Below are 18,479 nucleotides of genomic sequence, written 5' to 3' on the forward strand. Positions count from 1 at the left end.
CTTTACACATTCTCAAACACTCTCACTCTATTACATTATCTCTTTCTCTCTTATACTCACCCATACACTCACTCTCTTTCTCTTTCTGTCACTCTTAACTTTTCTATCTCTTTAACTCTTTTACATTCTCGCTTTTTTCTCTCTCTCTCTTCTATTTTACTCTTCTCAGCTCTGTCTTTTAAACACTCACTATTCTTACACACTTCTTAATCTTTCATTTCACTTCTACCTCTTTATCTCTCTCTTCCACACACTCACTCTATTATATATTATATGTACATGTTATACGTTTTACTCTCCGAAGACACACTCTTTTACACATTTACTATTGTGTACATTGTCTTTTATACTCGTTCACACTCTCAATCAAACAAACACACACACACACACACACACTTAATTTACACAAGCTCAAACATAGACACACATTCTCAGACACACACTCTTTTACACACCCAAAATTGTGTACATTGTCTTTTACACTCGTTTACACACTAAACCAAACAAACACACACACACTCTTTACACACGCTTAAACATACACACACACACACATCTTTTATACATTCAATTGTATACATGTATTTTACACTCGTTAAACTGCTCAAACAAACACAAACACACACACACACGTTTTACACACTCTCAAACGTGCATACACATTTTCAGGCACACACTGTTTTATACAAAGATACATACACTTTTGCACACTCATAATTTTTTTCATTCTCTTTCTCTTATACACTCACTATTTAATTTTTTAATATTTAAATTGTATCATTCTATCCTTTAATATATTAACATAATTTAAATCTTTTTTAATTTAAATAATTTAAATACCCCACTGTGAATGTGGATGTAGGCAGTATATCCACTTTGTTAAAAATCAGTTTTTTTATTAATTGTTTTATTAATTGTTTCTATATATTTAAATATTGTTTTACTACAATGCCGATGTCTACGTATTTAATTAATAATTAATTTGTTTATTTCTTCTTAAAGTAATGTGTAAATGCCTGATATTGTATTATTATATCAGTAGCATGAAATGGACAATAATTTCCTTCATCACAATTATTTCTGGGACACACATAAACACACACACACACACACTTTTACACAGTCTTAAAGGTAGTCTAGTACACATAATTTGTTTCCCCATTTCCTCTTCTTACAGTAAATGTTCTATTTCTCCCTCCCTCCTCTGTCATTTTCCTTTTTAAACTCCCTCCTTTCTATCACACACACACATACAGACCCACACACACACACACACACACAGATCTATGGTGGAGCAGAACAGCAGTGGTGGTGTTTTTCTTCTAATACAGTAGCATCTCTACACTGTAAGATTGAAATATTTAAAGCTGGTCTCAGACGCGCTGTGGGAAAGTTTGAGGTGGGCTTTGAGCAATTACAGTGTATTATGGGCTGTCCCCTGGGCTATGGCATCGCGCCAAGTATTTTGCTTTCAGCAGTTCTGTCAGTGCTGAACGTCCCTGTCCTGGAATCAATGGTAACTGATCGCTTTCTGCAAGCTGTGAGAATCACTGCAATAACTGTCATAATTGTGTCTGTGGGCCCTGTGGGGGCAGGCCAGTGTGTGTGTGTGTGTGTGTGTGTGTGTGTGTGTAGAGTGCATTATGTAATGTGCACTCTGAGTGTCCGCATCTTGCACTAAGGCTTTAATTAGAGGGGGAAGAAGCAGACCTCATATCTTTGCTTCTGTCCCGTCACCTCTTGATGATTTACACACACGCACACACACACACACACGCACACACACCTCTCAGTCTCCTCCCTTTCTAATAAACACTGCCATGCGCTTGTTTAAAGCTGTTATATGAAAAAGCATGCAGAGGAAACACAATTACATACAAATAAAGCTGTTATTACAGTGTCAGAGTGTTGCTTTAAAAGTGGCATGCAAAAGCTTGGGCACCCCTGGTCAAAATTATTATAATAATCGTAAATATCTCTGAGTTAAAGATGATCCGATACCTAAAATGCATAGAATTAAGAAGATAATTTCTTAAACATTTTATAATAAAGGTTACTTTTTCATTTCCATATTTTACAGTTCAAAAGTAGCTAACAGTTAAAGGGCTTAAAGCAAAATTATGGGCACTCTGCATGGTCAGTACTTTGATACAAGTCTTTTGATGTGTGTTACAGCTTGTCAGTTATTATTTATTATTTAACTATAACTAAATATAACTAAATATATAACTATATTATATAATAGAGATATTTGCACCCAGTCTTTCCTGCAAAATGCTTTTATTTTTATTATTTTTTTTTGTATTCTTAATGATGTTTGATTATTATTATGATGAGGAATTTTAAGGCCCATAGAATGCCTGCAAAACACAATCACCAGGTTCAAACAGCACAGAGAGCTGATAAGACTGTGAAGGAATAGCTGTAGGAAAGGAAAAAAATCAGCTTGTATCATAATGTAGTAGGGGTCCTATGGACCCTATTTCAGCAATCTCTATTGCACCATTTATTTGCGGATCATGCAGCTGGATTTCGGTACACGTCAGTGTGTTTTTGGTATTGTAAGGGCGCAAAACACATACTCCTTGCGTGGCTCTAAAAGTCATTCACTAATTCTCTTAATTATTCATGAGTGTGTTTTGGGTGTAACGTGAAATAAACCTTAGCATGAATTATTTAGGAAACAGCAATGTTATTTTATTCTTTATTCTGTTTATTGTTGAGTTGAAAGTCTGCTTTGTGCTCTGCAGTGTGTGTATTTAATAAGTGGGTGCACCTAAGTACGAGTGCTGGTGCACCTATAGGAATAGACTCTGATGATTGGCTGTTGTCCTGGTTTTAATCAGTCAGTAGCGCACCTGTGTTTTATTCTCCACCAGAATAGCAACACACCAGAAATTTACCTGAACACGTCTCACTTCCAGAACACTGCGGCCATCAGATTTGTAGATTTATTCCTAAACTCTGACGCTATCTTAACAGTGTGGGTGCAAGGCGTGGAATTGCGATTTGCGATGTGCGTTTTGCATAGGGTGTATGATAGGGCCTGACATCATATGTACAAATATAAAAAAAATATATATACGTGTCTGTGTGTGTATTTGCATGTTTCTATCTACACAGGACTGAAACAAATGGACAAGCGATTGAAATTATAAATTATAAATTATAAAAAATGTTTTGCCTAGGTTCTTTAAAAAGATACAATTTAATACTCAACCCTTATCCTGATATAGCAGATTAGCCCTACTGTTTCAGCTTTTTATGAAGTGTCAGGATTACAGTATGTATGTAATCCAAATATACAAACACAGAGACACACACACGCACACACACACACACACCCTTCCTCTTCCTCTGCGTCCTGCTTCCAGTGGGAGTGTGTGGCAGTAGGAAGTGGGGATATGAAGCAGAGGGGTTAAGGTCAGCTGCAGTGTGATGTAACCCTGCATTGAGGCTTGAATAAAAGCCAGCTACTCTAAAAGCGCTCTGTGTTTCAACAGCTCCTTTTTTTTTTTGTTTTTTTCTTCTTAAGAATGACAAAATGCCCACATTGTCCTCTTTAGTTCAGACCCAGCTCTACCAGCTTAACAAGATTACAGGGTTGGTAAACTCTGCTCTCCGCTGTACCTTTGATTTCAGATTTTCTGTGTGTGTGTGTGTGTGTGTGTTGCCTCCTGACGCCTGCCACACTTGTCTGCATGATGACGAACGGACAGGCAGGTCTTACTTCAAAGCTGAACTCTATCTGAAAGCTGTGTTCTGTGCTCCAGCATATGGTGTCTATTGGAAACGTTGTCTGAGCTGTAATGTCCAGCGTATGTGGTGGTGAGGTGGAGGGTGAGGGGGGGTTATAATCCGTACAGTCTACACACTACCGCCTGATATAGTTTGGGAACATGTTAGCCAAGTAAATATATTTGCAGAGCTTTTGTTATTCCTTTATTGATAAGGTGAAAACCCTAATGACCATCACATATCAAGCTCACTGCACCACACAGTGAAGCGCTGAAGAAGTGAATGCACCGTAATGAAGGACTGGTTTGTGTTGATGATGTTGAGGTAAAGCAAGCAGACAATGTTTAATGAGTCTATGTTATTTTTGATCACTTGCAATGAATATATATATATATATATATATATATATATATATATATATATATATATATATATATATATATCATGTTTTTTTGGTATCCATAAATAAAGAAATATACATTTTTTTTTTATATAATATATGTGTAAGAGCCTGATGAGGGTTGTTTTATATGAATTATTTAGTTAAAAAGGTTAAAAATATGTTGAAAATAAATAAATAAGAATTTGTAATGATTGTATTTTCTAAAATTCAAAATTTAGTAAAAAAAAAAAAAAATCTTAAAGAACAAACATTTCTGTTATTTTTTGTCTGCCATCAGTATCGTAATTTCCATTTTCGTCATTTTGCTGTTAAATACGTTGGAAGCAACACAAATCATTTTTGACCGAATCATATTCCAATCCAGTCTAATGTTTGCCTTTGTTTTTTTATAAGTAAACCACCTTTAAAAACAAGATTCGGACTCTTTCACCTTTCACCAACCACAGGTTGTTAGACTGACAGCAAAAGTTGGTACAAAAGGAGTTGCAAGAAACAAAGTGGCACTACAATATGTACATTTTTTTTAATTAGTTTTTTAGTAAATGAATTTAGTAAAGTTAAAATAACATTGCTGTTCGCTTAAATGAGCTGCTGGTGTACCTTCACAGTGTGAACTTGCAGGTCAGTATCATCTGCTGAGACACACAAAACACTGCACTGTTAAGATACGAATGCGGCAAAGTCAGAGCGCACCTGCATCTTAAAGGGAATGACAACTGACACACTGATTGGTTCATTTTACTTTATGCCCAAAACACACCAATTATTAATTTTTGTGGTACAGCTTTTGGCACAGTGCTCTGCATATACCTCCATTAAAAAAATGTTTTAGAATTTTTGGAGATCTATACAGCTTGGTTCATATGATGTACAACCAAATTCTTGCTTAGTTTAGACTACCTTTATTCTGTAACTGACTTGTAATAGCATGATCACAGCTGTGCCTCTGTAATATTCTGCATAATTTAAGATAGAACAGAAAATTCCACTGCCAGAAGCACAAGCAGCAAGAGGAACACTTTTTTTAGCAGCATTTTAGGGATGCGCTGTATGTTGTGGCAAGATTAATGGAGGGACAATAATAAAAGAATAGTGTTTAAGTTTAAAGTTTAAACTGTACAGACAGTAAGGAATGAGTTTTGTACAGTGAAAAATAGAACAACCCCACTAAATGCATAAGTCTGGCTAAGTTAGGTCTTGTTTTCCATTTATTTTGAATGGACTGTAGTGCAAGTTTAAGTTTGTTGTATCTATTGTAGATATATAGTCTCCCCAGATGTAGCATGTACAGTCTGTGATGCATTAAACAGTAAAAATGTTAACAGTAAAAACATACACTCTCCAAAATTGAAAATGCATATTTATATTTTATAAACATCCAAAATATAATGAATAAAAAATAGCACATGTACATTAAGAGGAGTGTTTCGGTTTGTTCCTATATGTTAGGCTGTGTTTAAACATTTAAAGCTCAGCCCAGCGCTCCCAAACACACAAGTAATACAGCCTGACTGATTAAAAAATATATACCATACTGAGCCAATGACTGTGAATCCAATGTTCTATAGAAATTAATCAAAACTATCTCCCATGTTATCAAATTTGCACCATATATAATATTCTCTACTTATATTATACAGTTAATACAGCATGTTAATAAAGAAAATCCACTCATTTCTATTAAAATGTGATGAAACGCTGGTGTGGCCAAACTTCTGAATTACAGGCAGTGTAATTCCATGCTGGTGTGTGAGATGAGCAGAGAACCAGTGTTGAGTTAGTGTGTGTGTGTGTGTGTGTGTGTGTGACTGTTCTCAGTGCTTAGCTTATCAGTCAGGCCGAGGGGGCAGCTCAGCTGCAGGGGGGATATCTCTCTCTTTTAGGGGGGAGTCTAGAGTTCTGCACACACACACACACACACACACACACTGCACTCCTGCTCTTCTGCTGCTGCATCCCCTACTCTCTATCTCTCTCCTTCTCCTTCTCTTCTCTTTCTAATTTCTTCTTTCTCTCGTTTTCTTTTCTTATTATTTTTCTTTCTCATCTTTTTTCTCTTTTTTTCTTTATCACTATTTCCTTTCTATTTTCTTCATTTTTCTTCCTCTTCTCTTTTCTTTCTTTCTTTCTTTCTTTCTTTCTTTCTTTCTTTCTTTCTTTCTTTCTTTCTTTCACTTTCCCTGCACTTCTCTGACTCATCTTTTCTCTTTTTCATTCCCCTTCACATCCCCTTCTCTTTTTCATCTCTTTTCTTATTGTATAGAAGAATTGTATTATTTACATATTTTCTTCTATTTCTATTTAGATTTTGTTTTCTTTTTCTATTATTTGTTTTTCACTCTTTTTGCCTCTTTTTGTTGTTTCCTTAATTACATTTTGACTGTCTTTTTCTGTAGTTCAATGTGATTCGCTTTCCATTTTGTTAACTTCCTTTCCCTTTCTGTAACACTCTTTTTCTCTTCTCATATTCTCTTCTTCTTTACTTCTTTACTCCGTCTTTGTCTTTCTCCCCTTCTATCTGCTTTTCTCATTTTTCTTTTTTATTCTCTTTCGTTTCTTTTGCCTTTTCTGTTTCAAATTACCTTTATCTTTCTCCTGTTTCTCAATTCTTTTCTTTTCCATTATCTCTTTTCTTTGGTCACCTTCTCTTTTCTGTTTTCTCTTCACCTTCATATTTTTTAATATTTCCCTTTCCTTTTTTTAACACCTTTTCTCTTGAGTCATGTACTCTTTTCAGTTTCCTCTTCACCTTCATCTTTCTTTATGTTTCTCAGCTCTTTTCTTTTCCATCACCTCTACTCTTATGTCACCTTCTGTTGTTTTTTTATTCTTTTCTTCTCAGCTCTATTCTCTCCTCTGTTCTTCTCAGCACCAGTCTTTCCTCGGCTCCTCGTCGTCGTTCCTCTCCTCCAGCAGCACTCCTGATACACTCATGTGAATTAAAGATAAATGTTGTTAATTACTGCATGGCGAATGGGAAAGGAATAAATTGAGTGTTATGTACTTATTAAAAGGCAGAAAAGTCATTAAGCTGAGGAGTATTTTGATTTGTGAAGTGCTCCGTGTGAAAGGCTAATCCGCCGAGCACGCGGTGAAAAACCGGAGCTTCAGCCAAGCATGTAATGCCATTCCGTTTCACTCGGCTCTGCTGAAGAACAGGTGGAAGAAAAGGAGGAATTCGCGTCGAAGAAGAAGAAGAAGAAGAAGAAGCTATGGAAGTAAAACAGTGTCACCAGACTTTGACATTTAAAAGCACTTGAATTTTTAGCACTGATTTATTTTACATTGAATTATTGCATGTGATTTTTTTTGCCTCTGAATTAAACACTTTAATTTTTCAGTATATCATTTTCACTTATTTTATTTTAATGTAAAAAAATTCAAAAGTAAAAATTCAAGTTTAAAAAATTCAATTAAAATAAATTCAGGTTGCTCAAATTCGACCTGTCAAATTCGACTGCTAAAATACAACGCTCAAAATTCGCTGTCAACATCCGGGACACACAGGATGAGCAATCGATTCAGTCTTCAATCGAGCCAACAACCAGCCAATCACATCACGCTCCGAAGATCATGTGACATGTAGCGCCTCACGGCTCAGAGCCGCTCAACGCGAGTCACAGCCCCCTCCGCTGCTCCTCTCGAGTAGGTGAGTGTAAAACAGCTGAAAACAGGGCATTTACCTCACCACTGTGGCCATGTAATATCACTTAAACGGTGTAGAAATCCTCACTTTAACCACGGTTTGCTCTGTGGTTTGTAAACATATTAAATTAAGATAGATATCCAGATATACCTTGTTAAACTAACTAACTAAATAAATAAAGCTCCTCTGTTCATTTCAGAAAGAGCTTCAAACACGAACACTAGATCAATTATTTATAAATACAGCCAGACTGTGTGGAAGATAATTACTACTGTAGAATCTGAGATAGTAACTTAGTTTGCTAAATTATAGCTACCTATCTTGCTAGTTAGCTGTGGGACTGTGCGATTATAGACAAGATACTACCTAGTTAGCGGTTTGTTTAGCAATACCTTATTGACACTTTGCTGCAAAGTATTTTGCTTAGTGTACTGGACACTGTCTAAATAAATATATTGAGCTATATTACACTTACTGTACCCCTCTCAGGCTGGTCCTCTCATTAAATAAAGAAGATTTATTACAGTTACTATATACCTCTCAGGCTGGTAACTAGGTCTAGATGTATGTGTGGGCATTATCTAATTTGTAATCAGTGCAATATTTATTAGTGATGTCTTTTATACATTTTTATTTATATTTAGGTCATGTTAATAAATGAGAATCAAATATTGCAACCCATGAGAGAGTATTATTAGTAATATTTATTAAATGTTTTATGTTAATAATAATTATCACATTTTGTAAATGCTGTCGCTAAAAGTGAATCTGATGTTTTTATTTAAGGTTGAAAAGAAGATGGAGAAGTTTCAGCTTGCAGCTATGGAGAGTTCACCACGAAAAGAACGAAGTCAAAGAATACAAAGATCTGTCCATATTCTGAAGTCACCACTTGAAGATTTTATGCAGAATTATTTGGATTATGAATAGGAACCACATTATTTGCAACAGCTTTTATTATTTATACAAACAAGATGAACATGATATGATGAGCCAGAATATAGGGAGGCTGCCTAAAACATACAAAATAAAAAACAGAACACATGTAAACAACTAAAGAAAAACAGAACATGGCACATGTAAATAAATCAAATAAACACAGCACAGACTGCATGAAATTGGATTTCTTTATTTGTTCTTTAAAAGTTTGGAGAAAGGAAACCTGTGGAATACAAAAGAAACTTGAAAAATTACTGCATTTGATACATGAATATAATTAAACATTTTAAGAACATTACCTACCTTTTATTATCCTTTCTTTTTCTGCGAGAAAATATCCTGTTTAAGAAAATGAAGACAAGAAATATGACTGTGTTAAACTTGGTGTTGTTTGGATTCAGTATTTACTTCATTTATATTTATATAAAACATTTTTGCAATTATTATTGCATTGGTTTTGGCACAAAGCAATTACTAATGCATCTCAGAAAATCTGAAGATCATGAGAATATCATAATTTAACAGAAATTATACATTACACTACATGTAAAGTGACATATTCCAAATCATTTTTACCTGGCTAAAAGTTCATTAAACCAGAATTACTGTCCTAACCTTAACCCAGTTTACTAGAATATGTAGTTTAAACTTAAAATAAAAAAAAGTTAAATGTGTCGCTTTAAACATAAGGTGACCGTTTACTGAACGATATTAAACACAAATATATATTTTTCACTTTTGAGATGCACTAGTAAACAGGACTAATCATGCTGTATTTTAATTACACAAGAATTTTAGGACTATTATTTACTGTTGATATCCTCAGTAAAAGCCTGAGTTGAATTGTTAACAAATGTATAAAATATATATTAAATATAAACATTACAATTAATATCATAAAATAAATAATGGTCATATCTTAAATTATCTCTGTTAAATTAGTTATTAAAGAGACAAAAAGCAATTCTAATAAATCTCCTTTATTTAATGAGAGGACCAGCCTGAGAGGGGTACAGTAAGTGTAATATAGCTCAATATATTTATTTAGACAGTGGCCAGTACACTAAGCAAAATACTTTGCAGCAAAGTGTAAATAAGGTATTGCTAAACAAACCGCTAACTAGGTAGTATCTTGTCTATAATCGCACAGTCCCACAGCTAACTAGCAAGATAGGTAGCTATAATTTAGCAAACTAAGTTACTATCTCAGATTCTACAGTAGTAATTATCTTCCACACAGTCTGGCTGTATTTATAAATAATTGATCTAGTGTTCGTGTTTGAAGCTCTTTCTGAAATGAACAGAGGAGCTTTATTTATTTAGTTAGTTAGTTTAACAAGGTATATCTGGATATCTATCTTAATTTAATATGTTTACAAACCACAGAGCAAACCGTGGTTAAAGTGAGGATTTCTACACCGTTTAAGTGATATTACATGGCCACAGTGGTGAGGTAAATGCCCTGTTTTCAGCTGTTTTACACTCACCTACTCGAGAGGAGCAGCGGAGGGGGCTGTGACTCGCGTTGAGCGGCTCTGAGCCGTGAGGCGCTACATGTCACATGATCTTCGGAGCGTGATGTGATTGGCTGGTTGTTGGCTCGATTGAAGACTGAATCGATTGCTCATCCTGTGTGTCCCGGATGTTGACAGCGAATTTTGAGCGTTGTATTTTAGCAGTCGAATTTGACAGGTCGAATTTGTGCAACCTGAATTTATTTTAATTGAATTTTTTAAACTTGAATTTTTACTTTTGAATATTTTACAATAAAGTAAAATAAGTGAAAATGATATACTGAAAAATTAAAGTGTTTAATTCAGAGGCAAAAAAAATCACATGCAATAATTCAATGTAAAATAATTCAGTGCTAAAAATTCAAGTGCTTTTAAATGTCAAAGTCTGGTGACACTGTTTTACTTCCATAGACCCGCTCTGATATTGAATAGTGATTAATAGAGTGGTATTAAACAGATCAGCAGACAAAGGTACACCTGTGACACATATGTCTGCACGGCGCCGGCTCTAATAGACTCGAACCTTCAGCCCATCTGTCTCTGGAGGACGAGAGCCGGTGTTTCTCCACATGCTCCACAGGCTTCCTGCTTAAAATGATGCAGTGCACGTGAGCTCCTGGAAGCTGCCAGCCGGCTCCCATGGGTGTCTCCTCACCTCGCTCGCCCCCTGCCGCTACTGGCCATCCGCGGCTAATAAATCATCCAGCTACTGTCCTCCCCGCACTTCTGTTTTCTTTTTCGCAATGGCCAATCGATGGAGACTTACTTCATTTCATTGACTTGCACATAATACTAGCCGTCTCCTCAGAGTCTCTCTCTCTCTCTCCCTCTCTCTCTTTCTCTTTTGCTCTCTCGCTCTCTTACTCTCTCTCTCTCTCTCTCTCTATTACTCTCTCTTCTTCTCTCTCTCGCTCGCAGACAGCAGGGCAGGGCTTTGTGTTGCTTATTGTTGAGCCTGGAGGAATTAATGTGCTGTGAAATTAGCATTTTATCGGACTCCAGATACAGTAATGGAGGCAATTAGAGAGCAGGGGAGAGTCTTGTGCCGGTGCCGAGGTGGAGATGAGGCTCCAGACGAAGCTGCTTAGGCTGATAACACCTCCACCACTGCTCCGATAATACAGCTGCTCCGCCACTTTTAAGGTGCTATCGCATTATCCCGAGCAGCTGGGCCAGAGACAGAGACAGCGGCAGAAAGAGAAACGCTTCCAAACTCAACCAGGAGATATTCCCAATATGGAGCTTCTCAGAGCGGCTAAACGCTATCAGCCAATCTGTCACAAATCGCAAATGGACAGCGAAAAAAAAAAAACATTGTTTCTGGAAGCTGCTCCCAGAAACGCAGGATATTAAAGAGTAGAAGTGTTTTTTCTTTTTGTTTTTTCGTGGCCTATGGTATTTTTCATCTCTCTGTGTAGGTTTTCTTGGCGTAGAAAGATCTGGCTCAGCTGAACAGTGCCGAGATCCGTTCTCCTTGGCTAGCCTCTCCTAGACGTGGAGCTTTTTTACTTTATTGTACTTATTGGCCTTATCTCTCCTCAACATTAGAAAACTGATCCGCAGATTAAGGAGCCAATGGCGTGTGTGATGTGGCGTATCAATCAGTAGCATCTGATCCTCCGGAGCAGATATGATGTGGCGCCTCCTCAAGCTTTTTTTTTTTTCATTTGGAGAAGCTCTATTTGCTCTTCTGAAGATTTTGATCATTTCTGATAGGATGATGCGCTTATAGTGATAGAGGTTTGGTTTGGTTTGCGTGTGTGTGTATGTGTGTGTGTGTGTGTATGTATGTGTGTATGTGTGTGTACACAAGATTTTGAAGGGACTCCGAGCGCTGACATTCTGTACATGCCACACGCCCCTGCTAACACAGCGTTATTGGACTCTTGAACCTTCCTCCTCTGTTTCTTTTTCTCCAAGGTTCTGTTGAACCGTATCCCTTTAGCTTATACAACGTGCCGCAGCTGCCTCAAATATTGACACAGCTTTGTGTTACGCTCTACGCGTTCCTGAGCGGGTTGGAGCTCGAGCTCCGGCTTCAGAGCTCACTTTCTTTCTGTTTATCGGGTCTAAAGAGAGCAGAGACGGCCGCGGTGGAAGAAGCCCTGAAAGCACCGGAGGGCTATCACTTCAACAATCGCCTGTTTTCTGCATTAGGCCTCCGTAGCCCGCACTGTACAGCCTAGCCTTCACTGTATAAGGTAAAGAGTAAACCAGCGGGGGTTTGGACTGATGATGCCTCTCCATATTAGGGCTATGAGGCTTGAGTAGGCTCCCAGTAGTGGGGGTGATGGGCCCAGAAGTGCTTCTGGACCTTTGAGAGGCCTGGCACTTGCTGACTAGCTCCGTGTCCAGTCCTCTTAGCTCCCCAGAGGACAGAGAGGGCATGTGAAGGCTGCGCACAGTCTGTTAACGGCACTGTGTGTCTCACACAGACAGATGGGCTTCTCTTACTTTGGCTTTCTGTTTGTGCAGAAGGCCAAAACTGCACTGGGAGCTCTAGCCTAGAGCTTTTTAGGGCATAGATTCACAATGGGGCTCCAAGAGAGAGTCGCTTTAGGATCAGTTTTCACGTTTAATACCACATGGTTTAAATCATTCTCCTCTCTTGACGTACGGACAGAGAGAACGCGACCCAGGTTCAAAGCTTGCTCACTAAGTTGAATTAAATTTACATTGAATTTACTTAAGTCAGATGTGTACAGTGAGCAGCTTCTAGTAATGCGCAAGTGATCAACCATCAAGCCAACAAGGAACATCAAATATTAGTGACATAATAGTTGGTGGCAGCATGTTTTATGCATTATAAGGCGCACTATTAATAAACGTCTATTTTCTGGTCTATTTTCATACATAAGGCACACCGGATTATAAGGCGCATTAAGTGACACTAGTAAGGATGCCTACATTGAAGTGAGCAAGGGTGTCGCCATGTCTCCCTTCTAATGGGGAAGCACCTAAGTAAAAAAAAATGAAATTCTTAAAAAAAAAAGTGCTGGATGTTAATCTACATAGATTTCTGTACTGAAAACTGTTTATTTGGGTGAGTAAAGCACTTGCGCTACCCAGCCGCTTTTAACAGCATAGCCACCCTCGGTTAGCAGCTCTAGCCAGCCCCGGTTAGCAGCGCTACCCAACTGCTTTTAACAGCATAGCCACCCCCGCGCTAGCCGCGGTTAGCAGCGCTACCCAGGCCCAGTTAGCAGCATAGCCAGCTGTGGTTAGCAGCTCTAGCCAGCCCCGGTTAGCAGCGCTACCCAGCCGCTTTTAACAGCATAGCCACCCTCGGTTAGCAGTGCTAGCCAGCCCCGGTTAGCATCGCCACCCATATGCTTTCAGCAGCATAGCTACCCCCTGTTAGCAGTGCTAGCCAGCCCCGTTTAGCAGCGCTACCCAACCAATTTTAACAGCATAGCCACACCCCCCTAAAAGCAATGCTAGCCAGCCCCGGTTAGCAGCGCTACCCAGCCGCTTTTAACAGCATAGCCACCCTCGGTTAGCAGTGCTAGCCAGCCCCGGTTAGCATCGCCACCCAGATGCTTTCAGCAGCATAGCTACCCCCTGTTAGCAGTGCTAGCCAGCCCCGTTTAGCAGCGCTACCCAACCAATTTTAACAGCATAGCCACACCCCCCTAAAAGCAATGCTAGCCAGCCCCGGTTAGCAGTGCTACCCATCCACTTTTAACAGCATAGCCACCGCTGGTTAGCAGTGCTAGCCATCCCCGGTTAGCAGTGCTACCCAGCCACATTTAGCAGCATAGCCACCCCGGTTAGCAGTGCTAGCCAGCCCCGGTTAGCATCGCTACCTATCCGCTTTTAGCAGCACAGCCACCCCGGTTAGCAGTGCTAGCCAGCCCCGGTTAGCATCGCTACCTATCCACTTTTAGCAGCATAGCCACCCCGGTTAGCAGTGCTAGCCAGCCCCGGTTAGCATCGCTACCTATCCACTTTTAGCAGCATAGCCACCCCGGTTAGCAGTGCTAGCCAGCCCCGGTTAGCAGCACTATATACTCTGTATATAATCTGTAATTCATTGGTGTAGCTTTACTGCTCCTTACAACCTGACCAGTAGAATTCATACATAAGGCGCACCGGATTATAAGGTCTATATAATCTATAATTATGTTGCAGAACATTTTCTAATTGTATCTGTTCCTCAAAGCACCTAAAAGTATGTTTAAAATATGATTTCAAACTTATGAACAGATTTACATGCACAACGTGCATATACGATATATGTGGTATATATTAGGTATTTTATTAAATGATAAAAACACTTTTTTTAAAATAAACTGTAATCACCCTTTCCACAAATAAAAAAAAATACATCAGCATTACGTTTGTTAATTGCAATAAAACTGAGTGACTAGATTGTGTTGATATGAATAATATGTAATGTAATATGTAATATATATTTATATGTATGTAATAAGTTCAGTATAATGTTCACAGGGCAGGCTAGACGTGTGGTCTTTGTTAACCTTTGTATTCAGACCTTCCTGTTCCCCCGCTCCATAAATGCAGCGTTTACATGCACCTTTCAGTAGGGAGCTATTATTCCTGCATTGTTTATTGTCCTGGGCGCTGTGCATTTTACAATGCAGAAATGGGACACATTTATCACGGACAGTTCGTGATATAGCGCATTTGTATTTTGTGTTTTTTTGTATGTATTTCTCTTGCTTATTGCTGTTTCCATGCAGTTTTTTAGGCAACAGCGTGAACAGGGTGTGTTTCCATACTTCTCAGTGCCCCATACAGGCCCTACATGGGAGTTCTGATGGCTGGGGCTCGAAGATCTAAGGCTTTAATCCCCATGCCTCTCTCTCCCTCTGCTTTTCTGAGTAAAGACAGCATGACTTCTGCAGCCCTCAGGATCGAGCACAATAAGAACATTATCCTAGCGAGTGCAGCGGGGTGGCAAGACTTACAGATAATGCCCCCTCTGCTCATTTATAACTCCCTCTCATGCATAGACCAAAAGGGGTGGCTGAGGACAGCGACGATGAGCTCTGACGAAGAGGAAGTTATATGAGCAGGTACTCGACTGCTGCCCTATTTACCACACCTTTATTGTGCATGTCTTGCCTGGAGTTGTGGTATTTGGTTCTTCAGAATAAGTGTGTTAAATGTGCTTAGGCTAGTGTTCATAGACACAGTCAGCTTTTACTTGGAAAGATGAGCTGGAGACCTGGTCACTAGTTACAAGGAGTGCATAATAAAAAAAAAAATAAAGAAAACATGAGGTCTCTGCTAACATTTGGCCACTCTTATCTTAAATTTTGTGACCAAAACTTTTACAGATATTGACTTCTTTGGCTGCCGTAAAATCTAAATTAAAAAAAAAAAAGTTTAGTGTAATTTAGTGTTAGATAAAAAAAGTTCAGGGGAACTGTGGAGGTCAACGTGAGATCTGGAAGACCAAGAAAACTCTTGGAGACTCAAAATCCAATATAATTGTGAAGAACCTGATGAAAAGTTTGACTGTGTCTCCACCTTTGAATTGTTACTAAAAGTTTCTACTCAAAGTTAAATCCAGAGCAATGCAGATATCCAATAAGGTAAAATCATTATAAAACATTAATGTGCTTTATCTAAAAAAATTAAATTAGAGGATAGCCAAGAATAGTCGGATTTAGTGTTAAGTAATAACAGTTCAGGGGAACTGTGGAGGTCAACATGAAATCTGCAAGACCAAGAAAACTCGTGGAGACTGGAAACTGCTCATATGCTGGTAAGAGAGGTAAATCAAAACCCCTGATACATGAAATTGCAAAGAATCCGGAAGAGTCAAAGTTTTTCAAGAGTCAAAAGTCTTGGTGCACTGTTCTACTGTGCACTGTTGCTTCCACAAACATAGTCTTTGTGGAAGAGTAACAGTAGTAGAAAAGGAAAGCTTATCTTCAAAACATACAATAAACTGGGCATGGCAAAAAAAAAAAAAACAGTCGATAACACAAAAACAGGTTTATAACAAAAAGGCCAATACAATATAAGGAAAATGCATCATAGAAAAGCTAGGAAACTAGATTTAATTTTCAGCAAAGAAGGGATGAGAGCAAACTGAGGGGTAATTATACAAAGCGGGACAGGTGTGTACAATCAGTAGCTCGGAGAGTTGGAACAACATAGCACCACAATTCAGGGAAGTGCGGTGTGGGTGCATACTAGGAAGTGGAGTTTTGAGTAACAAGTTCAGGATGAATGAATAGACCATTTAAATTTTTGTTTTCCGTTGGACAACTGCAATATATTATAGTACTAGTATCTAGAGAAGCCAGATGTGTTTTAGAAACACATAAAAAAATAGACTTGATCTGAAAAAAACATCATGCTTTATTAGTTTTTAATTGCTGTATCCTTTCTAATAAAGGCATGTTATTATTTTAACTGGAATGTACATCACCCACTGAGGAAATGAGAATGACTAAAGGTGCTGTGGTAAAGAACAGTGGTCAGTAATGAAGTGTGGAACATGAACTTCATCATTATCAGACTCTCCACAGTAGTATAGAAGCATGCTTTTCTTTTCTATCGTTTAGGGGGGTTTGGTTTGTTTAAGGGTTTGTCCGGGGTCAATAGAAACTGCAACCCCTGGCTGTTGTGTGAGGCACTTCTAAAAGGCACCAGTTAGGGGAGTTCTCAACCCTAGAGTTATGCAACCCTTCCGCTGTGGTTTAGAGGAGTTTTTCAGGCAACCCCCTGCACTCAGCAAGATTAAGGCTGCCAAGATGAACTGAGCCCTTTCTTTGCTTTGTATTAGCATGCTGCTCCGAGGCCAGGCATTCCGGGGTTCGCTAGACGCTCGGCGAGGCAGCGGCCCGTTCGCAGGCCAAATCTACACTCTAAAGGGCTAAAGGTTGGAGTGTGAAGGCTGCTTTTGGCTCCATATCTCGTTTAGGTTAACGACAGCGGAGCGAGCGGCCCGTTTACATTCTCCTCAGCAGGGGAATCAAGCCGGCGGAAAATCCCACTAAATGACTGTCAGATGTAAAGCAGATGTGTTGAAATTAAGGAAATCATGTTAGGGGCTGTTTTGTGATTTTGCTCTGCTCTCTCAGAGGATGAAGGGATTAGAGCATATTGAGAGAGCAGCCCAGGTGTTACCTCCAGGTCTGAATTCTTACTGAAAGCTTCAGCTCAAAGTTAAAGCCAATGCAATACCTCTTGCAGATCCCTAAAAAAACTCTTACCTGATGAAATGAATGCCTTAACAAAACCTCGTAATATCCAACAAGCTAACATCATCATAGAACACTGTTCTGCGCATTGTTAGATTCAGAGTGCTTTAATGTAATGAAATTTAATTCCATTTTTTTAACCACAACATGAAAGACAAAGATATCTTTCAGGCATCTATCAGGCGTAGTTGTATTAATATTATCTTTTTTATTCAGACACTGAAGTCATATTCTTAATAAAACCTGTAACAGGGGGATAAATCCCATCTAAAAAAGGCTGCAGTTGGGCTGGTCAAGCAGTCTAAATCGCCGCCACTAGGATTGGGAGATCGGCTTGGTTTGAAATCCAAGTCATGCAGCTTGCATCTCTGGGTGGGTAGATGGCACTCTTTCCCCTCATCACTCATCCTAGGGTGATGTCAATCAGCACAAGGCGTCTGTGAACTGATGTATCGGAACCGAGTTGCTGCGGTTTCCTCCGAGCGCTCTGTGATGCTACTCTGCAGTGCTACATCAGCAACAGAGGCTCTGCTAGCGGAGGCGGAGGTGTGTGCTAATCTTAACCCACCTTGTGTTGTGGCATCACTAGTGATGGGGGAATTACAGCTAACTAGGTTGGACAATCTGCCTGGCTAATTTGGGGAGGAAGAAAAATTAGAAATAAATCTTTGCATATAGTGTAAACATAAAAAAACAGCCTCTATCTAAAAGAAGCAACAGTGAAAATAATGTCAGAACTGCTTCAAATGAATAAACAATGGTCATTTCCTTTCATTGTGTCACTTATATATATACAGCACATTATTGTTTACAGACTAAACAAGTTATTTTATTATTTTATATTATTAAATTGAGTAGTTCTTGCCATAATATGGATTAGAACATTACTCAAATAAGGCCATTCACTGTATACCAACTCTACTCTACCTCTTCACAACTTTATAACTGATGCTCCCAAACACATTAAGAGGGCTAGGAATTCAAGTAATGAACTCTTGATAAGTTTAGCACAGCTGTTAACTGAAAGCCTGAATTCCAGATGACTCTACCTCATAATG

The 18,479-nt window shown here is 38.6% G+C and overlaps 1 protein-coding gene and 2 long non-coding RNA genes across 3 annotated transcripts in view; 2 read left to right on the top strand and 1 right to left on the bottom strand.

Moving 5' to 3' along the window:
* Positions 1-18,479, top strand: part of roraa (RAR-related orphan receptor A, paralog a) — a 441,123-nt gene that overhangs the window by 210,903 nt on the left and 211,741 nt on the right. The gene's annotated exons all lie outside the window — the stretch shown is intronic.
* LOC111189683 (uncharacterized) lies at positions 4,352-9,024 on the top strand. The gene is made up of 2 exons (XR_007437837.1): positions 4,352-7,790; positions 8,574-9,024. It is a non-coding gene; the product is annotated as an uncharacterized LOC111189683 (long non-coding RNA).
* LOC125799025 (uncharacterized) lies at positions 8,897-9,101 on the bottom strand. Its single transcript, XR_007437839.1, has 2 exons — positions 9,030-9,101; positions 8,897-8,949 (listed from the first exon to the last, which is right to left on the bottom strand). It is a non-coding gene; the product is annotated as an uncharacterized LOC125799025 (long non-coding RNA).

The sequence above is a fragment of the Astyanax mexicanus genome, chromosome 2 (genome assembly GCF_023375975.1).
Source record: "Astyanax mexicanus isolate ESR-SI-001 chromosome 2, AstMex3_surface, whole genome shotgun sequence".
Classification (NCBI taxonomy): domain Eukaryota; kingdom Metazoa; phylum Chordata; class Actinopteri; order Characiformes; family Acestrorhamphidae; genus Astyanax; species Astyanax mexicanus.